Source organism: Pistacia vera, unplaced genomic scaffold (genome assembly GCF_008641045.1).
Source record: "Pistacia vera cultivar Batoury unplaced genomic scaffold, PisVer_v2 Contig29, whole genome shotgun sequence".
NCBI classification, from domain to species: Eukaryota; Viridiplantae; Streptophyta; class Magnoliopsida; order Sapindales; family Anacardiaceae; genus Pistacia; species Pistacia vera.
Genome location: NW_022196101.1, coordinates 876,517 through 884,060, shown reverse-complemented (window position 1 = coordinate 884,060; position 7,544 = coordinate 876,517).

Below are 7,544 nucleotides of genomic sequence, written 5' to 3'. Positions count from 1 at the left end.
AGTTTATTTGAATCAAAAAAAGAAGAATTTCCGCACTGAAAGTGTGGTATTTGTAATGTTATGGGGCATAGCAAGACATCTTGCAAGGAAAATACAACTGATGCAAATAAAATGAAAAAAACATATATATATTCCAATTTTGGTTAACATCTATAGATCTTTGTCACTTCTTTCAAGAAAATTATGATTAGTAACCCATCTCCAGTACTCAATTACCATTAGTGAGCAATTCATGCATCACAAAATAGTTTTGTTGTTTTCAATTGTGAACAGTTTGTGGAAAAAAAATGCTTATTTCCTAAATTTAATTTTAGAGAAACATGAAAGCTTGTATTGTGGTAATGTATCTAACAAGGAGGTGCTTTTTGATTGGTCGGCAGTTGGGATTCTAAAAAAAAGTAAAGAATGGTTCGGTTGATCTGCTCAATTGTACTGCAGGTATGAACTCGAAGGAGATGAGAAAGAACAGATTGCTTGCTTAGCATAGGATGGTGATCTACAATAAGTTGGCACGGTCATTGGCTCTTGAAATTTATGGACATGAAAATAATAAATAAGCTCTACTTCACCTGTGGGTATTCTTTCTCGGAAATTGAAGGATGGGGATGTAGGTAGAAGTAATCTAGTGATATAAGAACACCTGTGGGGAGATTGATTTTGCTTGTCACTACAGCAGGTGGTAAAGTCCAACTAGCACTCTGGAATGATTTGGGGTACTTAGTAATACATATTTTCATTTTTTTTATAAGATGATATGAAATTATAGTAGTAAATTAAATAGGATGAAGTTACATAAGTAGACCATCAAGGCATAATAAAAGCCGAAATCCAATGGGGAGTAAAGTATCCTATGCAGTAATAAAATGTCTCTAGCTTGATTGCTGAAGCTATTTGATTTTGACAATTATAGTTATTGCTTCTCATATGCCATGAAGGATTTTCTGGAGTTATGACAAGATTCCTTTGAGTGTCTTTGTGGATCAATTAAGGCTGAGAAGCGTTTTGCTCCTATAAGAAATTTCAATGCGCCATCAACTACAGGGAGTGAGGTTCAATTTTTAAGCTGATGGAAATGATGCTTTTTGAAAGCAATTTTTCGTTTTTGGGCTCCAATGTTGTACGAAACATGATCTTCTCTCTATTTTAATTTAAATGACAATTTTCTAATTCTAATTTTTGCTTCAGGTCATTTTCTATGAGTAAGACTGGACTCCCCAGGTAGACAGACAAGCTCAATAGTGGGCACAGCAGACTTATCTCTTTGGACACTTACAGAGGAGACAATTCTATTTCTAAGAAGTCGGGTGGACTTATCCTAATCTTGTTTTCTCTTTCTTGAAGAGGTTTGTGTATAGATTTATGTGCTTGATGACGTTCATTCTAAATGCTTCCTTTTAACTATCTAGTTTCATATGGGAATTGGGAGTTTTCAGATGCCTATTTAATGGCAATTTGCTAATTTTGAACTTCAAAGTTCCAACCTAAAGATCAATATGATGTGATAAACACAAACAATTGATTGCATAAAGTTTTAAGTTTTTAATCATTAAATCAGTAAAGATTAATTAATTGACTAAAATTTTGAACAACATGCATGTATTTTATCGTCTCTTTTCGCTGGTCTCACTTAATGCACCTTGTTTCTCTCCTTATTTAATATCAATGCTCTTGATTTTTGAATCTTTATATTTTGTTTCTGTGTCTAGGTAAATAGTACCATTTTTACCCCTATCCTGGTATTGAGCCTGAACCATTTGAAGAAGGTGATTACCTGGTTCAAGTACTTTTTTCATCTCAGTTTGGTAGACAAAGGATGTGGATGTTTGGAGTCTATTTGTGTCGTTTGCTTGGAATAAGAAAAACTTTTGCTGCTTCTGTGTCTGCAATTTGTATTTGCCTTACTTTTTTGTTACATTGTTTACTTCCAACCAAAATGATGTTTCAATTGACTTCTTGATCAGTCTAATGGTGAAGGCGAAATTTGGGACCAAATATTTCAAAAGTTGTATTTTTCCAAGCATCGTATTCTGGTTGCCCAGATGACCCTTATGCTTGGTATTTTACAAGTTTGCATTCCAAATCTAAATGATGTTAAAATTTATATGTTCAGCTTGAGCACTGAAGTTAGTTGATTCTGACAACTATAGTTACTGCTTTTCACATGCAAATAAGAGTTTTTGGAGTTTTGAAAGTATTCCAACAACCGTTTTGGTGGATGAATTTTGGCTGAGGAGCATTTTGCTTCTCATTCACCGGGACACTTATTCTAAAGCTTATGGAAATATTGCTTTTACTTTTATGGTCTATACAAGAGCTGGGGAAGTGCTTTTGATTTTTATGGTTGTTGATACTATGAGCTTTACGAAATTCTCTTCTAATTAACCAATTTTTCACTCTTCGCACTAGTGGAAGTTTTACTGCTGGGCTTCGAATTTTTATCTTAACCTAAATATGTTGATCTTTTTCTTTTAATCTTATATGGGTTTTTACTAATTTCAAACTCGAGGCTGCAGGAAAGAAGGCAGAAGAGTAAAAGTTGGCCAATTAGGACGCTTATGGATACCATTACCATTCGTGGTCTGCTAAAGATTTTATCTACCCAAGATATGGTGATACAATATTAGAATCATGTTCTGTTCATTTAGTTTATGGGGATTGTTCATATCCCTCATAAATTTTTCCTTCATCACCTGCTGTTATATTCATGTTATTTTTTCGTGCTTCCGAGAAGTTTAGTGGTAGTATTTCTTCCTGTGTGGTATTCTGTCCTTGTGATTATTTTCTCTTATGTCTTTCACTTGTTTATGCTTCTTTTTTCTGGATGCTTTAGTATGCTTTTTCTTTAAAATATAAGCATGAAGCCATTTATCAAGCAATGTTGAAAGCTCAGGATTTGGTGTGTTCTTAAAATGCTTAGAATATCTTATTGACAAGTGAGTTTCCGCATTATTGTACTTTACCTTGTAGATTTATAAGGTAAATTGTATCTAGGAAGCTGCAAGGGGACAAAAATTCTTAGATAGTATGAAAGCTTCTTTAAAATTTTAAAATAAAACTTCACAACTATCCTATTTATTAGTCTTTTTGTTTGAAATTGTCAAGCAAAAAATTTGGTGTCATTAAGAGTATTATGAATTTTTTGCATGCTAATTTCCCAGTTGCGTTGATAACTCTAGAAACTAGGCGCATGGAGGGATGTTCGATGCATTGAAACTTTATGTAAACATTACTAATTCATATCAGACGGCTTATGCGTGTTTGAATAGTTTATCGTAAGTGAAAATTCTATTGCAGGCCTTTTGATATAATGTTGACAACATATGACATAGCCTTCATGGAACAGGAGTTCCTATCTCGAACACCTTGGTACTATGCCATACTTGATGAAGCCCAGAGACTTAAAAACCCTTCACCTGTAAGTTTGAGATTAACATATAGTTCTGCATAGTAATTGTTTGCTGATAAAATTAATTTTACTTTTAACAAATATAAGAGATGTGTCAATCATCAGATATAACAATTATAAAATGAATGTAATGGTTGTAAGATAGCCCTATGTTTGTAGATTCTTGATCTGTTCTCTCTATTCTTCTCCTTTCTTTTCTCAACTTTATGGGGCGATTACTAGTGTGAATTTTGAGTAAATTTCTGCTAATTGTCTAAAATAAGACTAGGTCTGAGTAGGTGAAAATCAATACTTTAATTCAAACATTTTTCTTGATTTTTTCATTCGAAAGACTTCAATGACTGGACCACACCATGTTGCACATAAAGTCCTCATATAGCGATTTGTCATGCCCAGAAGATTGTCGATGAGTGGCACATCTGTCCCAAATAATCTTTATGATCTTTGGGCTTTGATGCGGTTTGTTATGTCTTCAGAGTTTGGGACATGGGAAGAGTTTCTTTCTACTTTTAATGAAGCAGGACATTGTTTATCAAGCTATTTTCTTATTTCTTGAATAGGTTGTGCAACATTGATGAAAAATGTTTCCAATTTTAATTCAATTATGGGTTATTTCATTAATTGTGCTTATATATGACCCCATGATGCAATTACAATCAGAAACAGGACATCTTAAAAATGAACTTATTGACACAAAAATAATATTAGATATTGGATACTGAAATCAGGGTTCTATTACATTGTTCATTTTGTAGTTCTGCACTTTCATTTTGAAGCTCAAATTGGTAGATTGATGCATATGCTTTTTAATTACTACTCTTATCTTAAAATATACACCGTAAGACCTAGTTGCAAGCTGCAATTATTAACACCGCTCAGCAATTCGCTTTAAACATGGCAACATCCTTTTTCCAGACTCTTTTAGCTGAGACGGGTTTATAAGGAGAGGGAGTCAATTAGTTCTATTATGCCCTTTTTTCACCAAGCTTGAGTTATGACTTTGCCCAAAGTTTTTTATACGAATCAAACTAAAGTTAAATTGATTAATATAAATCTGGTGCATATTAACATTAGCTACAAAAATTAAGGGGCTCTCCTCATACACAAATGGAATACAAGTTGTAGCCTCCAAAGTTTCATGAAATATGGCACAACCACTAATCTTTCTTGTGAGTTCTCCACTTAAATGACCAGCTATAGTCCGAAAGATATGACCTTTTGGAACATGCTCAACCAACTCTTTCTTAGCCTCATGCTCAAATTAATCTTGCTTGTCACTATCCTATTCTACGATTGAAACCATATTAAATTGAAAGCCTTTTGAAATTTTAGAAATGTTTATATTCTGAGTTTAAAGATCAACTTCCCCTTTGTTATATTTACATGTCAACAGTTGGATGGGCACTCAATCGTGGGCAATTACTTCCTATTTGATAGATATCAAATGAAAAAAAAGTGAAGTGTAGAAGAAAAGACAAATCATATCCGTAAGGGCTGGCCAATGTATGAAGCAATGACCTCCCTAATAGTAAATGGTTGCCGTTTTGAAGGTGCTCTTATATTAACTTCACTGCTTCAAGAATGGGAATGCTTTAGCCAACCAAATTTATCAAAGATTTTATACTCCATTCAATATATTCTGATATCAGCATATAAGACATTTTTCATGAATAATGTATGAAAACTACTTAACACAAAAACAGTTCAACTACTATATGCAAAAGCTTTAACAAAAGTTTACCACTATACTATTATTCATGCAGAAATAAATAAAACAGAACTAAGTTATACTCAAATTTTATTGAATTGACACTTGACAAACATTAATTGATAAATATGTAATACCCAAACGGCCAAATAACTTATTCTTTAAATTAAGTCTTCGAAGATAGGAGCCCTAAGTACATATTGCTAACACATGATCACAAAGATAACTTTCTAAAAGTGGAAGATTTTTAATTCATTTTAGCTTCAATTGAAACATATTTATTATCAGCACCAAACAATAAGCCACAAATCATCATCAGTTATCAATCAAGTGCGGTGCATAGTGAGGACACTCCTTGGCAGGGGCGGATTCAGCAGATTTAAAAAAAAAAATTATTAATGTACAAGCCATAAAAAATTGTTAATTAACATATATACTCAGACGTACTTTTAAATTTTAAAAAATAAGAATTATTATACATACTGTATATCTAGGTCTACAAAAAAACTTATTATTAATATATATATATATTCCAAGTCCACATCATATTAAAAATTTAAAACTTCCTCCAGTGTTTTTCTACATAGCATTACCTGTTTTTTACTTGTTATATATATATATATATTCCAAACTCACATCATATTAAAAATTTAAAACTCTCTCCAGTGTTTTTCTACACAGCTTTACCTGTTTTTTTTTTTATGATTTTATCTGCAAATTCTTTACTCTCTCTTTCTTTTTCTCATGTTATTCTCTCTTAAAATTTTTGAAGACTGAAATTGTTAAATTTTCACTACTCAAGATGTCATAATTAGCTTCGTTTTCTGTTTTATAGATTTTAGGTATGTATATTGTTCATTTCAATTTAGTTTATTTAAGGATTGAATTATTTTTTTTCTTTTTGAGGTTTTTTATTCTAATTTGAGAGAAAAATATATTAATCTTGTAAGTTTATTTTGTATTTTCAGTCTAAGAATGAACCGGCTTTCTCAAATTAAAACCTTAACTATATTTTAAAGGACGTTATTCTTCATCCTTCACCCACCATTTTCATATATTTTAAACGTTACGATTCAGTTGTTCAAAATTATTAAAGAAATTTGAGTTGCTATCTATATTTATATTAAAAAAATTTCCCCTATTTTATTAATTCAAATTAAAAGTCAACGTAATGTTGACTTGATTTAAGTTTTGGTTGACTTTAGCTTAATTAGACTAGGTTTGATCAACGCTATGAAAATTTATATTATTATATTTGAAAGCCAAAAATAAAAATATTAAAAGAAGGTTTTGTTCAAGGTTTACTCAAAATTTTGCTTCTCATAGATTTATTCAAGTAAGAAAATATTGTGTTAATGTATATTCTTTTTTCTCATATTCTTAATATTGTATTATTTTTTTCATTAAGGTTTGATGATTTTTTAAAGTTTTCACTAATTATTTGGCAAATAATGGCTGAGCCGCAGAGGACTCTCCTGGACAAAAATCCTGAATCCGCCACTGCTCCTTGGTATCTTCGTAATTGCAAAAACTCCTACTTTGCATGTGAAAAGCAATAACCGTAGTTGTCAAAATGAATAGCTTCAGCTCTCATTCTGAAGATCTAAATTTTAACATCATTAGGATTTGAAAAGCAAACCTGTAAGTTTTCAAGCTGGGGTCATCTGAGCAAATAGTAGAACACCATGCCTAGAAACAATCAACTCTTAAGTAGTGAGTCCAAAAATTACAACTTTACCATTGGTCTGATCAGGAAGTCAATTGAAACAACATTTTTGTTGGAAGGAAACAATGTAAGAACGCAGTAAGGAATATACAAATTGCAGGCATACAGAAACAACAAAAGTTTTTCCTTTTCTAGGCAAAAGGAACACATAGACTCCAGATATCCACATATTTTGTCTACAAACTGAGATGAAAAGGATACCTAACCAGGTGTTCGCCTTCTTTAAATAGTCCAGGCTTAATACCAGGAAAGGGGGAAGAATGGTTGTATTACCTCAACACAGAAAAAAGATATAAGATTAAAAAATCAAGGCATTAATATCCAAAAACAAGAGAAACAAACTACATTAAGTGAGAATGATGAAAAGAGACACAAGATAATCTCAGTTAGCCAGCAAGAAGCACACCTATTAACACAACAAAGCTTGATACGTGGTTCCTACTATGTATAAGTGCCACTCACAAAAACACAACAATTGGATTCATCTTACATCACTGCCAAGGTAGTTTTCTAGGAGAACCCTTAGTGCAACAGCCAAAAATACCTCTTTGCACCACAGTCCACATCATCACCAATGGAAGACAAATCCGAATAGCAAAGTTAAGTAAATTATATATGTATAAGAATCCCAATTTTTTTATGAAGAAATCAACATTATACATTCTATAAGGATGAAAGAAATTCCTAGAAATAAAACATGTATC